This window comes from Scatophagus argus, chromosome 24 (assembly GCF_020382885.2).
Source record: "Scatophagus argus isolate fScaArg1 chromosome 24, fScaArg1.pri, whole genome shotgun sequence".
NCBI lineage: Eukaryota > Metazoa > Chordata > Actinopteri > Scatophagidae > Scatophagus > Scatophagus argus.
The window spans coordinates 9,201,386-9,215,742 of NC_058516.1; the positions used below are offsets into that span (position 1 = coordinate 9,201,386).

The 14,357-nt window shown below is 40.3% G+C and overlaps 1 protein-coding gene across 3 annotated transcripts in view; it reads left to right on the forward strand.

Moving 5' to 3' along the window:
- Nucleotides 1-5,563: 5,563 nt before the first annotated feature.
- The window catches only part of LOC124055589 (interleukin-1 receptor accessory protein-like 1), a 258,111-nt gene continuing 249,317 nt past the window's right edge, over nt 5,564-14,357 (forward strand). For 2 of the 3 annotated variants that reach the window (XM_046382513.1, XM_046382515.1), the window contains exon 1: nt 12,360-12,517. The gene's annotated coding sequence lies outside the window, so the exon portion shown is untranslated. Of the gene's footprint in view, nt 5,636-12,359; nt 12,518-14,357 lie in introns of those variants that run through there. The other variant, XM_046382514.1, reaches the window with a different exon arrangement.

Consider the following 14,357-nt stretch of genomic DNA (forward strand, 5'->3'; position numbering starts at 1 on the left):
CCTGGCATCCTGGGTATAAATCAGCCCTTGTTTAGATTGGCGAAGGTGAATGAGAAACGGCAAAGCTGTGTGTCCCGAGCTCCTGAGAATTAAAAATCACAGAAGTAATCCTCAAATTCTACTGAGGGGGAATTAGTCATTCCTCAGCAACACAATCCATCTGTGCTGTCCAGAGAATTGCAGGTGTCATTTTGGGATAAAATGTTGTAACTTACTTTCTGTGGTACACTCACATTCCCTCACGCTGCCACACACAGATAAACTAAACCATTGAAATGGCGTGAAAGTGGAAGCCTAGCATGAACTTGGCAGTTTGTTTGCAGCAAGGATATGTTGCTCATCATAACCTCAGATAAAAGGCTTTGTTATGGTGATACCTGGCATTATGGTTGTATGATGTTTACCAACTGTTAGCTATGCTCTCATATGCCTTGTCTCACTTCTTCTGACTTGCTGGTGTTAATTTTCAAACTTCCTGACTTTCCAAGTGGACAATATATAAAATTGTTTAATTGTCTCTGGGGCTTAGTTGTCTCATCTAGAACAAGGCACCAATTCAGCTGAGTTCTCCCAAGGCTTCATATCTTCAAAGGCCTCACACGTTCAGTTTGTACGTGGATCTTGTCCTGTCTTGAAAGAAAGTAGATCTCGTGACCGTGTTGTGCAGCCCTGATACCAAAACAAGTTGGGACACTTTAGAAACCTTAAAACATAATGTGACAACTAGCTAATCCTTTTTGACATGAACTCAGGTGAAATAGTGCAAAGATAATATATTTAATGTTTAACCTCATCAGTTTCTTTGTTTCGTTTTTTTTTCTATAAATGTATAATTTTTCAAAATTTCATAGAGGTGAAAACAGTTCATTTGCAAGTAAATGCATTCACTTTTTATTTATACAGTGTCCCAGCTGTTTTGGAATCAGGGTTGTACTTGCTGCAGATGTAACAATAACACTGAATAATTGCAGTGGTTGTCTGACCTTTTTTCCTGATGGACTGAAGCCAAACATCATCAGAATAGTTTCCTATAACTGTAATTTGTGTGAGGTACAGGCTTGCAAATGCAACCTTTTCACAATAGTCGCTCTGATTAGAACATGTTGTATCACACTCTTGGTTGTTTGCTTGGGAGGGATGTACATCCTGCACTTGTTCCTGCGGACGCTGATTGCACTTATTGTAAGTGGCTTTGGATGTAATATAATCTTCAGTACAGTAAGGTATAAAGACATAAAATGCCATGCATGCAGGATGATAACACTGTCATTTGTACCTCTTCTGACTTGAGACCACATGGGACTTTTTCGTTCTGTGGTGGCACCGTCATTAATCACTCAGCATGTAACTCTGTGAAGATGAGGGAGCAGAAAAATTGAGTACTGGTTAGACAGCACATTTTGAGAGTTAGAAATCTCAGCAGCTGGCGGCTGACATTCATCACCACACTATCGACTCCTCATGTATATGATGGTAATTTGGTAATATACTGATTGTGGCCTTGGCCTTGGTGGTCCTCAGATTTCTGTAAGCACCTTTTAAATCATGGAATCAGACTCAGCTGCTGTCTTTCTTTGCCGCTGAGAGAGAATCAAATCTGGATTTTAGGAAAATGGGCTGGAGCCTGTGCTACTTTGTGCATAACAATACCTTTTCTTAGAAAAAAAATGCCACAAAGAGGCATAAAACTACTGCCACTCATCTACTTGTCAGAAAGCTCTTGACATTGTACTGTTAGAGTGAAGTAGGTTGGTGTCCCCACTGACTCCAATGCGTCACATGTCACACTGACTTTTAAAATTCAGCCACAGTGGTTGCTGCCTAATTGCCCTTTTAAATAAAGTCAATTTTGGTGTTTTAAATGAGAAAAGCCTTGTCACAAAAGTGCTTTTCAGACACATGAATAATGAGCAATATTAGAGACAGAAACATAAAAATTCCTACTGCCACCTACCAGAACATTGAAATTACCCAGAGCATTGCTTTAATAGTTGAAGCCAGACAGGTGAGCACCTCGGGTGTTCTGAGGGAGTGTGGTGTGTGTGTGTGTGTGGGAGTGAGTGAAAGGCGACAGAGATGGACAGTATAATGGTGGGCTGTGGGGTTTTATAATGACAGAGGCGAGCTGCTGACCAGCCCCAAGGGCCCACCGTCTCAGGGTCATGTGCCATTTGCACAGTCTGATTTGGTGGCAGACTCTGAAACAGCAGAGCAGCACAGACAGTTTTCATGGCTGAGTGGAAAACGCTCATGGCCAGCGCCTGTCCTCACTTAGCCTCTTTCCGCAGGAATAAGCTCCATCCAGGCAGCATCAGGCGTGCAGAAGATTCCTCCCACTGATTCAACTGCACAACCAGATGCATGGGAAGATACTCTCCCTGTATTTTGACAAAGTTTAATTAGTTGGATGAGAATGCAACGAAAGCAAATTTGTCAGTATTCATTCAATTCGGAGCATAAAAATAAAACAAAAAAAATCTGCAGCTCTTACAATAGCCTGCTTCCATTATAGTTCTTTTGACACATTTAAGCCTGTTTTGGCACACCCAGCCCAAAGCTACATGGGCTGAATGAACTAAAGGCTTTACCAATTCTTGTCGAGTGCAAAGTGATACAAAGAAGAATTCACTACTTTCACAAATAATGGTGTTGCATGGCGCAGATGCTGGGAACAACATATGCAGCCTACATTTGCTGACCGTCTTTCTCAGTCACAGCGACGATCCCATTTAAATTTAGATCATGAGTCACACTGATAGGCGTGAAAGAATCTGGAGTGAAAGCTAAATTACTGCCACAGAACCTGAACACAGAAGTGCTGATGGTGCTGAAAGTAGAACACAAAAGTAGAGAGCTGTCAAGCTATAAAATTACACAGCGAGCTGGGTGAAAAGATGATTATGGGAAATTAGGCAGCAGCAAATGCCCTCTAAGGGGAGACCTTTCGTATTCAGAGGCTCACTGGCATTGACACACAAATCGCAATACAGTTGAGCATCAGCTGTGTTTGTTCGTGAAAATTGTGATGTCTCACATATTAATACAATTGACTGCAAGTATGTTAACACATTCAGAGAGAGAATGAAATCTAGATTTTAGGAAATGGACTAGAGTACATAAGATGTTTTCTTTTTAGAAATTGCCACAAGCTCAGAACTGATCTGTTTTTCTCTTGACATTGTACATGACATAAAGGCGCTGGTGTTCCTATTGATTTCAGTGCATCAGAGGATATGCCATATTGGCTTTGAAAATTCAGCCATAGTGTCTCCTTCTTCTTGGATGCCCAGCCAGGTTAATCAGACTGGCTTTCATTAAATCCCTAAGAAGCATTACAAACATGGAAAACAACTTCAATCCAACCATCATGTCATCCAGCACCACCACAAGTGTCAGTGCTGCAAACACACAGGTATATTTGATGTTAGATGTATAATAACCCATAACTGACTGTACTTGTAGGAAGGAATAACTTAGACAGACATCACAGACATTTAAAGCCATATAAATGAACACTAATCAATTGTGTATTTTTATCATGGGAACATTTTTGTGACTTTAGAACAGTAACGTGCACTTCAAAAATATTTGGCATTTGTATGTGTCATGGAGAAGAATGATTTCTTTAATCAGCATCTACTGCTTTAAACTTTCAACAACTCTATTTGAAAATTTATGTCAGCTGTTACTTCAGAGGGTCCACACAAATCGGACAATTATCACATAAGAAAGCATGAACATTCACTGTTTTTTTTCCCGTTCCTGACTGCACCTTCATGTTTTCAAACGGATTGTGTGTTTCAGCCCTCCCTACACGCCAGTCTTCCTTCCCAGACAGGAAGTCATTACAGGGGCTCTCACCCCATCACAGATGGCCATTTAACACATCGCTGGCAACTGCAAATGAACCAGGAGTAGCAGCCGCTTGACTAGACCCGGCCGACTTTGCACAAATGTTTATCTCTCACTCACCTGCTGTGCTGGGCTGGGAGGTGCACTGCAACCTTGGCTCGATTTTCACTTTTATCATTTATTTCTATTTGTTTGTCACAGAGTGTTGGCATTTTAAGTTCAGTTACGAAGAATTTGTGAGGTTGTGGATTAGCACCACTACCTTCACCTCATACCCTAGTGAACAAACACCACTTAGCATGGTTTTCTAAGAAATCTGTGTTGTTTGGATGAGGGCTTCTTCTTTGCTTATTTTCTGCTTTGTATCTTTTTATTTTTCCTTGAAGAGCAGGGAAAGGAGCTGATTTTCCCTAAATCTCTTTTTGCTGCCCCATTGAATTTTGTAATAGCCGTATTTGCTCTGTCAAGCTGCCTTAGCCTTTTGGTGCGTTCGGAGTTCCATTGGTGATAAAACAGATAAAGCCAACTTGACAAGTTAAAAATGAGAAAGCAATTGTGGCTGACACCCTGGAGACAGCCATCCACTCTCCCTCTTTCCCTTTGCCTCTTCCTCCCTGTCTCTCGCTGTGTTCTGTTTGCTCTTGTTCTCTGAAAATGCCTTGCTTGTTATTTACTATCTCTACTGAGTAAAATATTAACGAAGACACCTCTTGAGGATGTTTACAAGTGCTGTGCGATACAACTGCAGCCCTGCTATTAAGGGAGAGAGCCTGAGCAGTGAGAAATGTAAATACAGGGTCTATTCATTAGCCTCTTCCTACTATTCCACCACTTTGCATTTAATACAGTCTATCCACCTTCCCTGTCTGGCGCAGGATGTTGTTAAATATATATTGTGACTACCTATGAGGGTTAAGGTGTGAGGAGATGTAAGGAAGGGAAAGGACCTTTAATTGGGTCAATTTTGGTGCTGAAGTTAAACTTTGTGTGTTTGAGAGAAGGGCAGAATCTAAGGACCAAGCACCTTACGTGTGAAAAATTCACATGAGAGGAGGTGGGGGGGGTTTGATAGAGCAGTCCTGGCAAGACTGGGTGTCTAAATCATGGCTTGGAATGGACCCTCGGCATGGTGATTGGCTGTGACAGCCACAGATGGAGGACGGCGCCCACAGGAAAAGGATAAACTGTCTGATAAGCGCACGGTGAGGTACAGGGCTTCTGCTGGCAGACAGGCTCTTGAGAAGGAGCGGGAGGGGCGGGGGGGCCAAGAAGATGGGAATAGAAAAGGAAAATGAGTCAAAAGGGAACAGGCAACAGATGAATCTCCATCTGTGTTCAGAGGCGAGCAGGGATATCAGAGAGAAAACAAGCCAAACAACCACTGAGGTGCAGCTTTGGTCTCATACCTCTTGTGGGTTTACCTCTCTGAAGGAACTCTTAAGTGCATTTTGATATTTCACATTTCTACAGAGGAACAGCCAGCTCATAGTTCTGTAATAATGACCTGAGATGAGTCGCATCAATCAGCTGCTTTCAGAAATGGGGACGATTACAGCAGCTGTAGTAGCAGCATCAGCCAGCATGTTTGCTAGAGTAAAACGTTGGCATATGACGTTTCTGCAAATCACAGACATGTTAAATTTGTACATTTCATATGTATCATTTACAGATTACATGTAATGAGCTGACTTGGAGGGGACAGTTGAGACTGAAAGACCATTGTTCAAGATCACTTCCACCGAGACGTGTTCCAGTTGAGCCGTGTTTGTGGCGACAAAACAAGGTAAGCATAAACAAAACATGATTTTTTCCTTCCTGATTAACTGTTCTTTAGTGCCTTAAGTTAACCAGACTCATAAGCACAGCACTGTCACAACATAAAATTTGAAATTGGACATAGAGAGATGTAACATTGCAACATGAATAACTTGAATATCCATGATTTGCACAAGAGTACACTGCCAACATTTTTTTCTGGCAATTAGGTTCGATCAGCTCAGTTTTTATTTAGTAAAGAAAAGAACATGATGAAATTGTAACTATATCACATATTAGTGGAGAGACTAAAACACACTGACGATCTGCTGCCATGGGCTGCTGCTCACAAACTGGCCATTCACTCAAGGACTGGCATCACACACTGGCTACCCTTTGGCCAAGTTAGCAGATGAACCTGCAGAGACCTTTGGATAAATAGGCAGCCAGTGAATGAGTAAGGGGCAGCCATGGCAGGCTTACTAGTTAGGAATGCCTACCTGGGAAGCTAACTCCCTAACCCTGCAGTAACTCAGCTCTAGGAAGGCACTCAACCATAAAGATTAAATATTAATGACTAAGAGCGATAAGAATTTTGTTGTTGCTTGATTGAAATATTCGTCCAGGAGTGCAGTGTGGGACGTTGATCCAGGAACATGTCCTACTTGGCAAAATCACGTAGTGCATAACGCTTCGGTAATACAAAGGGATCTATGAATGAATCCAAATACAAATACCTCCCAGATTGACAGAGTCCTATCTGTTATTCCCACAGCCTGTTTTGAGTTAAGTGGCTTTTCCACCTAAGTCCAAGCTGCACGGAGTTGGCTTTTGAAAGATTGTGCTTATCTTGTGATATGGCTGACTGTAATATAATGTGAAATATAGAGCCACGTTTTTCTACCTCCAATAATGCAACCTTAAAGTGTTATTGCCTCCTTGGAGTTGAGCAAGGAAGAGAATAAATAATAAAAGAAACAGAAGAAGCTGTTACCGATGTGAAAATTACGATCAATATTTATGTTTTGATTTTTTCATCACCTTTTTGCTCAGTATTTACCAAACATTTACTGGGGTCACTTGTTATAGCACTGAAGTGGTAATAAAAACAAGAATTTTTTTGTATAGAGGGTAAAATGTAATGTACCATAAACTGGTACTGATATGTTAAGTAATAAAGAGAATAAGACATGGAGAAAGTCTGGAGAGACATGACTAAAGGTACAATAGAGAATGCCTCTGCTTTTTAGCTTGACTGTGCTTTTACTTCTTTTCTTTCTCACACCCTTCTCATACTCTTCTTAGAGTACTGTCAATATCAGACCAATCCTAAGAGCTGTATCTTTAGCTGAGTATGATGGACCTTTGTGCTTCCATTTGCACTTTATTACATCTTGTCTTCCTTTCACCTGAAAGCACAGAAAGAAGAGAGTCAGATGAGACAAAGCTGTGCCCTCAGTTCATCTTACTATGTGAACCATATAGCTATATGGACTGTTATCAGATGTTAATCTCCTTCACCTTTTGTCTAGGAAACTCTGTGATCTCATATATATATATATATTTTTTTTCTTTTTCTTTTTTTTTTTCTTGGAGCCTCAATGACTTAGTTCTGACTGTTTAATATTCAGGGCAGGACAACTTTTACCACAGTGGTGACCCAGGACTTTTGCAATTATCTACTGTACATTGCATTATGGGAGGAAACGTATGATCAAACAGAGAAGTTGGATGGCGGTGGGACATTCCTGCAAGACAGGGTCATCACAGACAGGAGCTAATATTCTCAGCCAACATCTGAGACCTTATTCTATTAAGATGAAGGCCATCCTATTTTAGCCAGAATAGCCTCGCCCAGGAAATAAAAAAGCTCAGTTATTTAAAGAATGATCCCAAAATCAACACAGCAGTGAGGCCCAGTGAAAAAGGCCAGAGATTACGTTTTCCAGGTTGTCTGGGTGGTGAAAGAGGAGTTAAGATCAGGTGCATGGAGTCATTTACATTCACTATAGTTCAGCTTATTTTACTGTGATTGCGAGGAATCACCATTACAGGGCACATTTGCAACTGGAAAACAGAAAGTCTTGGCAGAGATTGAATGAAACTGCTTCTTTACTGTGGGATTGTGCAGAGTGTAATCTCAAGAATCAGAATTCGAAAAATGTTCACATCAGTCTTCCATAAGTAATTTCTGTAATATCTCCCACAAAGAACTATAAAAACATCATTAAACATAGGAAAATTACTATAAAACTGGCAGTTATATTCTGGTTAAATCCAATAACCAATCCAGCTGTCAGCTTCAAGCTAAATTTGTTGAGATCTTTAATTGTCTTCTGTGACTACAGTGCTAGCAGTGCAGATAAACATCTTGGAATAATACTCCCAAGTTACATAAGCTATTTCAGCTTTCCCAATTGTCCTGACATGGTGTGAATGCAGCGTATACCACAGCTGCTGCCAGTCAGGGTCATAATGGTCAAGTCAGCTCAGGCTACAACAGTCAGAGAGGAAGATGAAAGTGAACAGAGCAACATGATGTGTCGGAGAAATGACAATACAGTTCATTTGCCAAATCTGGACTTCCGTAAAGACAATAATCGATACCTTTCAGAGCAACGCCTGTGAAATACAGACTTAAGCTGGACTAACACTGGAACTCAAAACCCAAAACTCTAATGTAAAAAACAGAATGGATCATGATTAGAGAATATATATTAACAAGGCCTTGGGTCAATTATTTGGATTTTTGAGACAGTTGTGATGAGCCAAATCCTCCCCTTAGGAGGCTGATAGAGAAAAACTTCTTTGCCTACACATCTGCAGGCAGCCTTGTCTTGGGTGAATAAGTTTGTCTTGAGCACCGTACTACAACTCCTACATCCTGCTGTAAACGTTTGTTTCAGTCACAGTCTTCTTTTCTAAATGTCAACACATTTCTCCCATCCTAAATGACAGCAACTCTGATTAAAAACCATTCCTGACTATCATTAAATCTAAATGCAGTTGAATGACGAATGATCGGTATCAGATTGCCACTAATGTATATGACATTATATATAACAGATTAGACATGCTGACAAGGGCTGATTAGCAAAATCAAAGTAAGCTAATTGAAAGAGAAGAAACCAGAATTAATTCATTTATTCATTCATCAATCATGGAGCCCGGCAGCCGGCATAGTGACGCCTTCCCCTCTGTTTAGCCGACTAGCTATGACAGTGTATCCTTAAGACTTCTCAGAACCACTGCCTCATTCAAGAGTTTTGACCCTTGTGACAAACACAATTACATATGAAAAGCTGTTCCTAATCAGATGGGCTTCCCGCACAAAAAGTATTTTCCTTTCCCTGACAGGAGTTCTCTGTATACAGAATATCACTGTGAATATGTAGCACTTGAAATGCTGTTTACTGTTTACTCTAATAATTGCTCGGATTCATTTTGTGCTGCTGCTGTGTGTGTTTTAACAGTTTTATCATCAGTCAAGCCAAAAGGAATTTAGGTTTAAGTGGTAAAAAGCATGTGTCACTAAAACCGAATTAGTCCTCAGTACCCATGAGCTCAAACTACATGTTTAAGCATGAATTCACGCTGTCGAGTCTCTATTATTCTGTCTCAATAGCAGCTAAATGAAGCTTAGCCCGAGTTCAATCAGGAAGATTACCTCATTCACAAATCTGTGCCCTCTGCTCTCTCATTCTGTACTCTTTCCCAATCAGTCCAAGCTACAGTTTCTTCCCACGAACCACAGCTTTTTTTTTTTTTTTTTTTTTTTTGTTGAGGGCTCAAGTTGGTAAGATCAGACATGAGTTATTCTGATCATGCTTTATATTAGACGTTTAATTTTACATCAGTGAGGAGTTAGGTTACACTCTTCTCAACTGAATGAGAGTTTTGTGCTATGTTGTGTTAACATGCATCCTGTTACAGCTTTATATAGAAACAGCAGAACTGCATAGTGGGAGTAGTTATTTCAGACTCCGGTTTGAGGTTCCATGTGATTTTGTGACAGAGAGATGGGCATGAAACTCTGAGACAGTTCATACTCATACTCATATCAAAAATACAGTCCATGTTTCCAAAACTCTGCAACTTACACTGAAACATTCTACATGGATAAACAGCACTTCAGGTGAGACAAAAATGTGTTTTTATGATTTTGGGTTGAATTGTCCCTTTAAAACCCAGCTAACTGTGTCTGCTGTTTGGTGCTTAGCACATAGTGTATAGTGGGTTTTTAGAGCTTTTTCATGGAAACAGTTGCCCACTGTTGCTAAAAAATAATACTACAAAGTGGAAAGAGTGAAGCGGTGCAGTAAAATTGTGGGCCAGACAGCTAAACACTGGGCTGAAATGCACTACAAAGCTTCATAATGACTCCTTTCACAATGTTTTCAGATTGTTTTGTATCAGTTTTGGATTTGGATGCTCATGAAATGAACTTATAGTAGCTCTAAATTGTGCAAAAAAATGTCTGTGTTAAGGAAAATTGAAGATTTAAAGAAAAATGACTTGAGAAGAAAATTGACAGAAGGGAAAATTACTGAATACCAGAACCACTTAGCAACTCTGTAAGTACCTTGGTATCATGACGCGTCACAAGTTACCACCTACACAGCATCAGTCTGTATACCCATCAGTTGAGAAACTGTAATTACGGATAAGCACTCATTTAACCAGAGTGGCCATGAATACCGGATATTTTCGGAACTTTTTCGTGTCAGCTCATGCACTAATGATATGTCCATTCTTTTCAGGCTTGAGAACAAAATAGCCAGCAGTCATTTCCAAATCCCAACGCTTACCTGATTCTGTGAGCATGAATCATTGGGGTTGCACTCTTTCATTTTCACAAAATACCATCAAGGCATCCATTCCCAGCTTTATTGTCATGGGATAACGGGTGTTCTCCCTTTTTTATGCCAGCTGTACATGTTGATAACAGCCAGTTAGATGCTGTTCACAGTGCCACAGTGTGGACACTTATTCCAGCATCCCGTGGCTTTATTGTATGTCAGAAGATAGGACGTGCAATATTCTCAGACGAAGAAATGAATCCCCAGAGATTTCTTTGTGGCTTGTCCAGATAATCCTTTTGGTCAAAGAAAAAGGAACCCTCTGCTTTTGCTTGAGGCATCACGGAGATTCTCAGACGAGGGAGTTTTCATTTCAGTTTGCAGCCTATGCTCTTGGTGTCTGTTTACCCTGCTGCAATCCATTTTCAAGATATGGAGTGAATGACTGAGTAACTCACGCAGAAAGCACTTCAGTTAAATGTTTCAAAAATCTATTCAAGGATAAACGTTTATGAATTGGTATGTTCAGCAATGTCAAAACAAAAGAAGTGTCAGGAAAGGAAATGAAAAAGGAGAAGAGGAAAGGAACCCATTTCAAGCATTCCCTCTGCAACTTACTGTCTAGGGAGGGGTAAATATCACCTTTTCATTATTTAAGTTCCCTCAGGCTTTCAGCATCCAAACCCTTCAGATTTAAACTGAAAAAATATTGTCCGGTGTGGTCTGAATGCTCAATCAAACTGAAACCATTTCCTTATCAGAGATGTTTTCATGTTGGGACAGTCTGTGTGTGTGTGTGTGTGTTTGTGCTTATGGGCAGGCATACAGGCATGTTTGTGTGTGACAAGGCACTGAGTTGCTCCCGTTCCTAGAAGCCCCCCCAGGCGCTGGGGGAGCATCTGCAGCCCTCTTCTTTCCATATGCCCCGTGCCTCTCAGTCTCACTCAATCATTAATTCAGAGTGATTATGAATTAACAAGCCACCGTCATTCTTTTCCCGGTCAGATCAGCCTGATTTTACCTCCCTTTTTGGGGATTTTGATGTTAAAATAGAGCTTCTAATCTAAAAGGCTGTCTTAGGTGGATGGTTTGACATGATGATGCTGATACAGTCACCAACAAGCCAGGATTTTTCAATTAGAAAAATGTGTTTATCCCTTTGGAATAACTCAGTCTGGAAGTACAATAGAAGTTGATGGAGAATGGGGTTCAATTATCTTTTAATGAAAAAATGTTACTGTAAACCACCAAATGTATACTAGAGAATTTTGTTAATGTGACTGTATGAAGTGGCACCCGGGTGTTGAAAGGGTTGGGGCTTACTGTGTTGCTTGCAGACATGCAACAACCAGACAGAGGCTTGCGAACATGGAGGCCTGAGCACGGCATCCTCCAGTTGAAGGCCGGTCTCCTTAATCACCATGCCACCCTGCTGCTCAGTTGTTTTGGCAAAACAGTGGAGAAACAAACAGACTGAGCAAACTTGATTAGATGCGTTCTGTTGGGAGTGAGATTTACAAGCTTCAAGCAGCTTTTTTGGGGGCGTCTGGATCTGAATCTGGAACATTAAAGTGCTCCTGAACAGCAGGGTTATTAAGTTGCATCTATTTTGAATGAACCCAGGATGTAATGACAGGACACAATTGTCGAAATTATACATTATTGAGAAGTGAAAGTGGAAGTTTAATGGAGAGATGTTCTCTTGGTAATCTGTTGCAGTCAACCTGTTGGTAAGATTTGTAAAAACGAGTACAATGAGCGCTCACTTTATCTAGAACGAACCAGGACGAATACCTAAACAAATAACAAATGTGAAAGTGAACAGTCCAAGTCTGCAGTACGTCACCTGTCCACTGGGTGTCTCTGCATGTCACATGACTTGTTACCTGCCCACCTGCCTGCACAGCTGCTCCTCGTTAAGCCTGTTAACTGTGCTAGTAGATTAAGGTGACATTTTCCGCAGAGCCTACGTCAGGTTGTCTGTTTTGCCTTAGCGTCCCAATAGTCTTATTTACCTTGAAGGCCTGTTTACATAAGTATTTGCTGATGTTGCGCCTGCCTGTCAGTTGGTCTGACAACTGTTTGCTGATCCTGTCTTCATGCTGCCAACTGTAAGCTTGCCAATTTATCAAGTTTAGCTGTCGTCTAACCTTTTACACTCTGTCTCTCAAGCTGACTGCAGTCTTCGTCTTCCTTATTTCAAATATTGCTGTCAATGGAACATTCATGTCGCTTTTTTCACATTCCAAGCAAAAGAGTGACTAGTGACAAGTAAAACAGCCCTGTGTGAATATACAGTCAAAGATGGACTGAAGAATTGTTATTTTAGCATTGGAATATTATATGATGATGCATGAATAGGAAAGTGTTGTAACTGTGAAAATCATATTGTGCTTATTTTGACTGACATGAGTGACAATTTCAATGGGAATGACTTTTTAATTTTTATTTATTTATTTATTTATTTTGCTGGCACCTGTACCACAGAAGTGGGACATCTCTGTAGCAGCACTAAATCTAAACAAATTTGATATGTGGGTTGGTATTAAGGCTTATGTGGCTCAGTGCTCAGCCTTTATTGTTATTTTTTCCGAAGTTTGTTGCATTAGTCCTGCACCAAGGTTTAAAGACCACCAGGATTTTCTGCAGCAACAGCCCCGCAATCCATTGCATCAAGCCAGCTCACAATCTGTTATCTGTAACATGTACCATCTTGCTTTCTTATCATCCTTTTGAGAAATGTACATGTGCAGTACTGATTGGGCAGGTTGTGCTGATCAGAAACTTTAAAACGAGAGCTCAGCTCCTTCTCACCTGCATTTTTATTTGTGTTAAATACGTTACTGTTGACCAGTCATTGCCAGACGGACTTGTTAAGAGTGGGCAGAGAGAGGGGCACTCAGGTCACGGCTTATGGGCATGCAATTTTCAGAAGGGCATCAAGGTCAGACAAAGAGCCAGGGACAATCATGAAATTTCCGCCCTACTCATTCCCCAAAGATGGTCATTGCAAAGGTTGCAAATTCTCAATTTTCTGTCCAGCTATCTATATTTTCCTAAAGTCTGACCTGAGGTCCAATGTTGTTGTAAACACTGTAAACACTGTAAACATACAAATAGCCTGCCTGTACTTTTGATTTTTATGCAACAGCTACTCTCCAGTTTAAACTCTCGTTCAGATTCTACATAAATATCACATGATGTCATACTTAGCTCATTTTGCCAGTTCTACATGAGCCGATCAACCTCTGCTCAGCACTTAGTTTCAGCTGGTTATTGTTGTTTTGTATTGTTGAGCCAGAGGTAAGACAGACCACAGTCATCCGTATCTGCTTAACCTGCAAGACCCTGGCGATGCCTATACACCCTCTTTATGCAGGCTGAGCTAATATTTGTGTATTATTAGACTTAGTGTTTAGATTCTTAACATTCTAACAGCTTCCTAGAGTAGCCACTAATATTATAGCAGGTTACCAATTTTATCTTAACTTTTAGAGTATACTTCAGAAATTCAAGGCGTACTTTTTCCCAATAGACTTTTTCACTTTACATGCTTGCAACATAACTGGTGTTACTAACTTGTAAAAAAAATCAAGTTTGACATGTCCAGGTGAATCCAATTTTTTACATTTACTGAGGATGACAAACATTGCACAGTTGGCTTGCTGATTGCAGCTCTACAATGGCCATCTTAAATGAACCATTGTAATTCATAATGACACAGAGATGATTAAAGCGGTGGACAATCTCTTGGTGTTCTCCACTGCATACAAAATTTACTTTGCTAATGTCAACTTTTCTGCAAACAAAAACTGTAACTTTAGTTCTATAAATATTACCCTTTAATTTCTCTTTTTTAAAAGAAAATCCATGGATAACTATTTTCTATAACCCGTCTTTTGTTTTGGACATGAGAATTGTATTGTCTACATATATGAGTACTGTTAAGTT